Raw genomic sequence first — 11297 nt, forward strand, 5'->3', positions numbered from 1 at the left:
TGTGCTTAACCACAGGGTGACACTATTACACAGCTCATCTCAAGAAACATAGATACTGGAAATACCTTTTTTGTCCAAAGATCATGCATATCAGATTTTGTGCAGATCCACCCAGAAACTGGTAATTTTTATGGTGGAAGTGGGCGTGATCAAAACATGAACCATACCATATCAAAACAACTCACTCTCACTGACCCATGTGTGTGTAGATGGATCTCTGTGCTGACCAACAGTAAGGAGGAGGCTCTGAACATGGCGTTCCGTGGAGCACACTCTGTGGAGGACCTGACCAAAGCCATCATAGAGGATGTGCTCCGCATGCCGGGCAACGAAGTGTGCTGTGACTGTGGCGCTGCAGGTAAGCCCAAGTGTGTGTTTGTGTGTGCATGTGTGCGTGCGTGTGCGTGCGTGCATGCGTGTCACAGAAAGAGAGAATCCAGCCCAAGACAGAGAAAGAGAGAATCCAGCCCACAGCCCTCATAGGGTTTTCCAGGGGATGATGATATACAATAATATCCCTCTCCCTCAGCCCCATCCCTCTCTTTTTAATATTATTGATGGTTACATTTTGTGAAATGATGCATTCAGCCATACAAATATGGTGTTACAAACTCCTTTGTATACCTTTTGATTAATTATTTGTGATTAATTTGTCTTTGTGTTGTGTGTGTGGTGCCATTATTCAGTGCTTTCAAGGGCACTGTTTCGACTTGATATCAAGTCAAAATGGACCGTGCGCCCTCTTGTGTTTAAATAATGTAACTGCTTTGGTCTCCCTCCACAGAGCCTAAGTGGCTGTCCACTAACCTGGGCATCCTGACCTGTATTGAGTGCTCTGGAATCCACAGGGAGATGGGCGTCCACATTTCCCGCATACGGTCTATTGAACTGGACAACCTAGAGTCTTCCGAGCTCTTGGTATATTACATTTTGCTGTATTTTAATTAGATAATCTTTACTTTACTATCCTGCCTAGAGACCTAGTAACTAGTCGAAATTTAAATAGCTTTTATTAAACAATCATTTTAAGCAGTAGAGACAGTATGCCTGCTCTAAATTATGGAATTGTAGAGGTGGACTTGTGGATGTGTAGTTTTATTTGATTTGATTTGTCTTTTCTCTCTCCTTAGCTGGCCAAGAACATGGGGAACAGTAGTTTCAATGACATCATGGAAGGGAACTTCCTGAGTCTCTCACCAAAGCCCGCTCCGTCAAGTGACATGTGAGTCTCTACATAATCAGATTCCAGTCGGTTGAAGACACTGAGTTCAATATGGTCTGTTGACTTTGACCACTGTCACGTCACTGTAATTGTTGCCAATGCTAGAGGGTCACTTTTAGAATGTTCTTGTCCCACTTTGGACCCCTGCTTTTTACACTGTACTGTGTTGTTGCCAGGTTTCATTTATCATTTGTGTGACTTGATGTGAACGTATTCTAACATACTGTACAGAATGCAGAACCTTTATAGAATACATGCTAAATATGGCAACATCATAGCCATGGAGATTTTAAACACGAAATAGTGTAGAAACCAACTATATTATTTTCTGTGGCAGGACGGCAAGGAAGGAGTACATCAACGCTAAATATGTGGATCATAAGTTTGCCCGTCAGACCGGTGCCACGGTAACGGGCAAGCTGGCCGAGCTGTACGAGGCGGTCCGCTCCCGAGACCTATGTAAGGACATCAAGGTAGGTCTCCAGCCTCCAGCTCAGGAGGATATGAAGGTAAGTATGGATATGAAGGTAAGTGTCCCGCCTCCAGCCCCAGGACAGGAGGGCATTGAGGTTGCCCACGACGATGGACACAGCAGAGGTAAGTCAACATGTAGAACACATCGACCAAGGACATACTAACCATACTAATGAAGTATTCTATTCTGTAGCTATAGGCCTGGTGAAGCTCATATGAACTCTCTCTCCTCTCTCTAGCGGCCAGCCCAGTGACAGCTGTGACGACGCCTTGTGAGGGGAGCGGAGCTTCAAAGCCCAAGAAGCGTTCCCGCCTCCAGCGGATTCTCAAATCTGTGAGGAGCCTTGGCAGCTGCTGTCCATGCAGACAGTCTCCGTCCAACGAGACCCAGTAACCGTCTTCACGACGATGGACACAGCAGAGGTAAGTCAACATATAGAACACATAGACCAAGGACATACGAACTAAACTAATGACGTATTCTATTCTGTAGCGATAGGCCTGGTGAAGCTCATATGAACTCTCTCTCCTGTCTCTAGTGCCCGGCACAGTGGCGGCTGTGACGACGCCTCCAGAGGATGCATCAAAACTTAAATAAAAAAACAAAAATTAAATAATTTGGATTGCATTCCTTTTGCTTGTGCATTTTTCATATCTTATGAACTTGTTATGCTGAAGATTGTGTAACTAGATAAGTGGTCTTAACAATATCATAGCTAGAAGCAACTGCGATTACAGCAACAAATATAGTAGCTAAGCATGTTTACAGCTATGCCTGAGGCAATATCCCAATAGAAATGTAATCATAATAAGAATCATATACAAGAATCATAACAAGACATATAAGGAATCATTAGAAATATACATGAGCTAGAAATGTATTTTGAAGAGGAACCCCCAAGCAACAAGAAACAGGAGAGAAAAAAACGTTACTCGACAAAACAAGGTTCATCAAAAAAGCAGGCTTTGGCTTGGCAAGGGATTGGTTTAAATCACACTCCTGGGCCCGATAACATGATGTGTCCACCACTCCTTAACCAGTATCAGTCAAGCCTGACAATAAACGTGTGTGAGACGGCCCAGCCGTAACATAATACACATGTTGAATGTATTTTACAAGGCAGATGAGGCTAGCAATGAGGTTGCTCCTGTTTTTCATTTCATTTCATTTTTGGCATTTAGCAGACGCCTTATTCCAAAGCGATTTACAATCAATAAATCCTGTTGAATAAGAGAGAGGGGTCAGATGAGGAGGCAGGAGCAATGTTGCCAAACTAGTCAAAAGCGACCAGCGACAAATCTAGCTACTTTTTCTGGTCATTTGGGGAATTACTGTAAAGTATCTAACATATCCCATCACAACAATGATTTTGTACAGTTCAGTATAATATTTGTAGTTATGTTTTTGTTGAAATAATATTCACTCTGTTAGTTTCACACTCAAAAATCCCTCAAACGGTTCACTCTGTCTCAGTCAGTCTCTCACACCCTCTCAGTCAGTTTAGCTAGCTCTCATAACTCAGCTCATTAACCATAATGGCTCAGTCAAAACTTATAGCTAAAAAAATAAATAAAATAAAGTTTGTGAATACGTTAATAGTTAGTTTGTAAACCTGGTCAGCCTTTTTAAAAGAAAATATCATTTAGACTTTCAGTCTACGTGTTTCAGTCTCAACTTTTAGTTGATTACATCATCTAGCGACTTCTAGCTACTTTTGGGAGAGCCAACAGCTACTTCCATTACAAAGGAGTTGGCAACCGAATAGTTGAGGGAGATTCAGATTTCGAATTGTCAGATGAGGACAAGGCAGATAGCAATGAGGTTGCTCCTGTTGAAGAAGAGAGAGAGGGCTCAGATGAAGAGGCAGGAGCAGTGTTGCCAATTTGTTGATCTGGCGACTTTCCAGACCCCCGTGGCGACTTAACTAGGAAGGACTGTGGAGGTAGAGCCGCCGTCTAATGATCGCAAGGTTGACAGATCAGCGGTTCAAGCCCCGGCTGGCCACATGTCGAAGTGTCCTTGGGCAAGACACTGAACCCCAAATTGCTCCCAATAAGCGGGCTGGCACCTTGCATGGTAGCTTGCCGCAATTGGGGTGTGAATGGAAAAGAGCCCCGAAGAGTCGAACTGAAGATACTACACTCCGCAGACGTCCTACTTATTGCGCAGCACTCCTGCTTATTGATCTTTATGAAGACGAAAAATAAGATGTAAAATAGTGCAATACTACGGCAATTAACAAGGCGAGGGAAATTGTTTGGCAAGAAATTGCTGACCGATTAAATGCGTAGGTCATACTAGCCCCAGTTATTGTTATATGTTATTAATAAATGTATTTTAATAAATAAATATTTACTACTGTGGTGATATGAGCAGCAGGCTACACACCGTTATATCGTCACGATGGCATAGTGGTATTGACCACTGCCATGGTATTAATTCGTCATTTTAAAACAGTGGTTCAAATCCCTCTTCTGACACGCTTTTTACTGCATTTCGCTGACTGAATCTAATCTAAAATCTAATCTAAAAAAGTATGTAGGCTATAAAATGATGGTGCAGGCTAATTTACAAGAACTGACACGATTACAATGGTGTTTGAAGCCTTTCTGAGTAGTAAATTATGTTCTTCTAACTGGATCCTGAATTTGGCATAGATAATTTTTCCATATGATTACTGATGGATAGATGATTCACTTAGACAGATATACTGTATATATATATATATATATATATATATATATATATATATATATATATATATATATATATATATATTGTAAATCGATTTGCATGAAGGCTTCGGTTAAATGTACAAAAAAACAAAACATGAACCCATTTAGGCCTAAAACGCCTGCTAAAAAACACCTTCTGTAAACAACCTCCTAAAACCTGAGGATTTTCAGAAGAATGTAACAGAATTGTCAACGCTTACTAAAACCTTCATTTCTCAAGCTCTATAGCAGATAGAAACATGGAATAAAAAACAAGCTTACACCTTAAGCTTTTATTTGAACTGACTTGCTTTGACTGAACAGACTGAACTGCTGTCAATAAAATTATAAAATGAATAAAACCAAATCAGACTCAAGTCATCTAACGGTTGTTGCGGACATGTTTGCCGAAGCACTCGATGTGCAGGGGCAAGTTGCACTTTCGGCATCCATAGACCGATGCACCGGCACAGGCCTTAGTGCCAGTCTTCGACAGTGAACACTACCTGCAGACCTTCCTCTTGTCGAATATTTTTTCAGTCGTGCTCCACTGAGGCTCCCACAGGTCCTGAGGCACACTGAGGAGCACTCCTTGCTGTCACAGGGGTGACAAGTCCCTCTGCAAGGGCCTCCAACCACTCTTTGTAGCCACCCTTGTTGCCTCCACTCCTTGCCTCAACAAAATGTTTGTGGCCCCTCCTCCTACTGTACAACGACAGTATCTAGACCCACTAAAACACAGCATGGCTACCATGAATGCTACCTGCCCTTGCTTTGCCGCCTTGAAATATTTTTAACCTAAAAATTGTTGTGTACGCTGCTAATATTTCTTGTCATGTAAGTTCTGCAGTTTTTCGGTGGGGCCTTGGCTAAACTGCAAGCATGAATTAATCAAATCAAATCAAATCTCCTCCTCCACCGGCGTCTCTGGGAGGGAAGGGAGGCAGTGTGTTTCCCTCTGGTGGATTGGGCGGTTTTAGACTGGTTGGGCTGTGGTCCAGGCTAACCAGTCTAAAACCACCATTGGCAGGTATAAAGCTGCCAACATAAATTACATATTGCCCGAAAAAGTATTTCGGCAAAATGTTTGTGGCCTCGATCCCCTCCTCCTGGGGCGCCTGCGGACAGGGCGGGAGGTCTCTCTGGGCATGATGGTGTCTGAATAACGGAGAAGCTCCGGTATTTATATGGTTTTCGCCCCGTGACTTCACGCTCATCGTTGTGACGCAATCGGCCCGTTTTATCAAAACCACTTTGATGTCTGTCACAACAGAGATGACTTGGCTAACTTGTGACACACATCGCTTTCCTAATCCGAAGATTTTTGTGTCCGAGTATATTATTTCCATTTAAAAATAGATGAATCAATTCAAGTTATATATGATTTTATTCTATACAACATGTTTAGTTTGAATGTATTGTCAGTACATTCTAATAATATGGATTACTTTGCGTTTTAGCATCTCAAACCCCCAAAATGTCAGGTGGCGCAAACGTCCTAACAAAGGAACAGATTAACTGTTAAAAGTGGTATTTTAATAATAATATATTCAATATAACATATTGTGGCATGATTTTATGTTTGAAACCTTTCAAATAAACATGTAAAAAAAAAAAAAAAAAAAAAAATGCCATTCTGAAAGGCTAAATGAATTTTTTAAAAGGCTGAGCAGGTTTACAAACTAACTAATTAGACGCTTTTCAGTAATTCCCCAATTGACGAGGAAAAGTAACTAGATTTGTCGCTGGTCGCTTTTGACTAGTTAAGTCGCCATATATAGCGACAAAGTCACCAAGTTGGCAACACTGGGGATGAAGGTTGGACCTCCTCCGTGGCGAGGGCCGAGAAGACTTCATCCACCAGATCGAACGACGTCCCCAGGGGGCTACACCAAGCCTGCCAGTACATCTACACTGCCTTTAAAAAAAAAAAGTTTTCCCAGTCTCAACTTTTAGTTGATTACTTCATCTAGCGACTTCTAGCTGCTTTTGGGAGAGCCAACAGCTACTTCCATTACAAAGGAGTTGGCAACACTGGTTGTACCGAATAGTTGAGGGATGTTCAGATTTCGAATTGTCAGATGAGGACAAGGCAGAAAGAAATGTGGTTGCTCCTGTTGAAGAAGAGAGAGAGGGCTCAGATGAAGAGGCAGGAGCAGTGTTGCCAATTTGTTAATCTGGCGACTTTCCAGACCCCCGTGGCGACTTAACTAGGAAGGACTGTGGAGGTAGACCCGCCGTCTAATGATCGCAAGGTTGACAGATCAGCGGTTCAAGCCCCGGCTGGCCACATGTCGAAGTGTCCTTGGGCAAGACACTGAACCCCAAATTGCTCCCAATGAGCGGGCTGGCACCTTGCATGGTAGCTTGCCGCAATTGGGGTGTGAATGGAAAAGAGCCCCGAAGAGTCGAACTGAAGATACTACACTCCGCAGCGGTCCTACTTATTGTGCAGCACTCCTGCTTATTGATCTTTATGAAGACGAAAAATAAGATGTAAAATAGTGCAATACTACGGCAATTAACAAGGCGAGGGAAATGGTTTGGCAAGAAATTGCTCACCGATTAAATGCGTAGGTCATACTAGCCCCAGTTATTGTTATATGTTATTAATAAATGTATTTTAATACATTTATATTTACTACTGTGGTGATATGAGCACACACCGTTATATCGTTATATCGTCCGTTATATCGTCATGATGGCATAGTGGTATTGACCACTGCCATGGTATTAATTCGTCATTTTAAGACAGTGGTTCAAATCCCTCTTCTGACACACTTTTTACTGCATTTCGCTGACTGAATCTAATCTAAAATCTCATCTAAAAAAGTATGTAGGCTATAAAATCTTTTTTTTTTTTTTTTAATAATGAAAACTGAATTGAATAGAATTCAATCTGTCAAATACAATTCAGTTTGTGCTCAGATTCAATTCAATCAATTTTCTATTCAATTCAATTCGATTAATTCAATTCAATCTGTCAAATACAATTCAGATACCCAGTAGCTGGCGGCAGCTGAGAAGGCTCAGGTGCTTGACAGGGAGGTGGAGGAAAGCAGACAGAGAGAGAGAGAGACCTCAAAAGAAAAGTCCATGTTATGGAGCAGGAGAAGAGGAGTCTTGTCTGTGACAACTCCGACCTGGAGAAGGAGAGGAGCCAGGCCCTCGCTGCCCAGCGAGAGACTGAGGGGAGCCTGGCCGGGGTCACCTCCACAGCCTCGGTCACACAGCCTCAGAGGGATGCTAGTGGGAAGAAGAAGAAAGGGAAATTCAGGAAATTCTGTTCAATGGTGAAGCGCAAGGTAAAACAGAAATATACAGTGAATTTATAAGAGAGCCACATTCCAAATAATTTCACATTAAGGAAATGTAATGTAAAGGTAAAGTCTTACCAGTTTATCGTAAAACAACAGACAAGCTATGCATTGTTGTTGTAGGAATACTGGGGTTTTAAGAGATATGTTCTGTCATTGATTCTTCTTCTGTAACAACTGATATAGTGCAAGAGGACCAACCAGGCTGGTGTCCAGCCTCCAGCCCCAGGACAGGAGGACATCAATGATGGTGTCCAGCCTCCTGCTGAAGGACAGAAGGACATCAAGGTAGGTGTCCAGCCTCCAGCCCCAGGACAGGAGGGCATCGAGGTTGCCCACGACGATGGACACAGCAGAGGTAAGTCAACATGTAGAACACATAGACCAAGGACATACTAACCAAACTAATGAAGTATTCTATTCTGTAGCTAAGGCCTGGTGAAGCTCATATGAACTCTCTCCTCTCTCTAGCGGCCAGCCCAGTGACAGCTGAGACGCCTCCTTGTGAGGAGAGCGGAGCTTCAAAGAAACAGAAGCGTTCCCGCCTCCAGAGGATGCTCACATCTGTGAAGAGCCTTGGGCTGCTGAGCTGCGGTCCAGGCAGACGGCCTCCGTCCCCCCAGTAACCGTCTTCACGACGATGGACACAGCAGAGGTAAGTCAACACATAGAACACATAGACCAAGGACATACTAACTAAACTAATAAAGTATTCTATTCTGTAGCTATAGGCCTGGTGGGCCTGGTGACTCTCTCTCCTGTCTCTAGCGCCCGTCCTCCAGAGGACGCTCACAACTGCAAACAGCCTTGGCCGGAGCTGCTGTCCACCGTGAATAAAAAATAATTTGGATTGCATTCCTTTTGCTTGTGCATTTTTCATATCTTATGAACTTGTTATGCTGAAGATTGTGTAACTAGATAAGTGATCTTAAATATCATAGCTAGAAGCAAGTGCGATTACAGCAACAAATATAGTAGCTAAGCATGTTTACAGCTATGCCTGAGGCAATATCCCAATAGAAATGTAATCATAACAATAATCATATACAAGAATCATATACAAGAATCATAACAAGAATCATGTACAAGACAAGGAGTTGTGTTAGCCACATAAAGAAAATACATATCTAGAACTGAATTATGAAGGTTACTATGGGATTAGGTTAGACTAGAGAGAGAAGGAATGAGGATTGTGTTACAAGCAATATCCCCCTACCTGGTCGTACCCTTAAATGTCCACTAGATGGCAGGCATGTATCAGCATAAAGCAGGGGTCTACAACCTTTTTTCATCTGAGAGCTACTTTGAAAAAATGTAAGTGGCCGAGAGCTACTCATATCTTATTACTTACATTCATTCACATAACGAATTATTTTATCTTTTTGTCTCTTTCAAAAAATATTGTGCATGTGTGTAATAAGTGTGTTGACTCATTCCTACCCTTAGTGAGATGACTGTCACTGCATGGAGTCTACTACAGTTGTGTATGCTGGAGTGTATCCACTTACTTAGGTTCACTCTTATAGAGTCATTTAAATGGTCATCTGTCAGGCTTGTTCAGAATGTAGATTTCATTACATTCATATCAGAAAAAGCTGATTCGCAAACGTATGTAGACAAATAAAGCAAATACTTTCAGGGCTGCTTGGTGAATATTCTTATAGTTGTCTGGGTCTACCAGGCTCCAGAAATGTTGTGAATGTTGTTGCGATTGTAGCTGGACATTATTCTGGAGATTTAACCTCCATCTCCATCTCTACAGGATTGACACTGAACAGTTCATCTATCTGCTCTCAGTGTTTCCCCTAGGTTTGCTGCCTTGGGGGGGTGGCATGGACTGTGGCATGGAACCCCCCCCTCGGTGATGATAACTCAGCATTAAGGGTTGGTTGGGGGTAAGACCCTGCGACATACCAGCGTCATGTCCAGGGGGTGTACTTGTACATCAAGCCGCCTCACGCTACAGAAACAGGAAAATCCTGCCCTATGGGCCATTAGGCTCGAGAACCATCTGTTCACAAGGCTACTTATGTGGTCTTGATTACCTGTCCACTTTCTCACCTGGTTCTTGCTGTCTCTCTCTCTGGTGTGCCGACACCATCCTGCTCTCTCTCCTTCTCTCCCTCTCTATCCTCCTCTCTCCCTCTTTTGCTGTCAACCAAAAGGCAAACATAACGGTGCCGCATCAATATGCCGACAGACCGTTGTGCCGACAGCCCTCCCTGCATGTGAATGCTCTCCGCTTCTCTGTTACGGTACATGTGGGAAAACTAGGGTTAGGTTTAGGTGCTACGTCGACTTGGTACATGCTGGCATGTCTAACCCTAACCCTAATCCTATCCCTAACCCTAACCCTACCCCTAACCCTAACCCCAACCCTAACCTTAACCGTAGCACCCTAGCACCTAACCCTAACCCTAACCCTAACCTTAACCGTAGCACCCTAGCACCTAACCCTAACCCTAGTTTTCCCACATGTACCGTCTTGTCAGCTCTCGCAGAAATCCGCTAATAAACTGTCGGCATCGTGGTCCGTCGGCACAGCGGGTGGCCCCCAACATAACAACCAGAGTATTTATAATCTAATAAGAGGTATAAATTGATCCATATCAATTAATAACATTATTATAATTGAATATTGGATTGCTGTGGGCAATGCAGTCAGATAATGTCATTTTGACTTTACTCTCACCTGAAAAAAAATCGTATGTCCATCTATAAAAAACAGACATTTCCAATGCTTCAATCCACTGTCCATGTACTGTAAATATGCCATTATGGTATTACCATGAAACCCAATTCTAGCAGAATAAGAAAGATTGTATATCTACTTTAAGTAAAATAATAAAGTGCATCCAGTTAGCTCTTTAGCTGGCAAGTGTGCAGCAGACTAGCTCATCTAATCACCTCTGAGCTAGCTAGTTAGAACAGGAGACGAAAGGAGACCAGAGGGAGAGAGAGGCAGAGAGAGAGAGAGAGAGAGAGAGAGAGAGAGAGAGAGAGAGTACCCGTTCCCAGAGTCCCGTCTGTCTGAGCTCTCCCCCCTCCCCGGGTGGCACCCCCCCCCCCCCCCACCTGCCCTCCTCCATCATGACCACCAGAGGAAGCAGTCGCCCCAACGGCACGCTGCCCCAGACCAAGATCTGCCAGTTCAAACTCGTGCTTCTGGGGGACATGGCTGTGGCCAAGTCCAGCTTGGTTCTGCGCTTCGTCAAGGGCCAGTTCGACGAGTTCCAGGAGACCACCATCGGAGGTAAGGGGGAGGAGGGGTTTGGTTTGGTTTGTTTATTTGGATCCACTATTAGATACAGCAAATATGCAGTAGCTATTCTTCCTGGGGTCCTCATACCATACTTTCAAACAATTTTTCATCTTAAACACTAAAATACAGACAATACACTTCCATAACATTCATACATACATACATACATTAGCTCTATTATTTACATTTAACCACTACGCCAGCCAGACCGCTGTGATGACAGCAATGCAAGTTGAGACAATTACTTCTTTTTTTTTTACACTCTTTTCTTTATTGATCTATCGATCTATCTATCACACTTTCAAAA

Source organism: Nansenia antarctica, assembly GCF_963989245.1.
Source record: "Nansenia antarctica genome assembly, chromosome: 11".
Lineage (NCBI taxonomy): Eukaryota > Metazoa > Chordata > Actinopteri > Argentiniformes > Microstomatidae > Nansenia > Nansenia antarctica.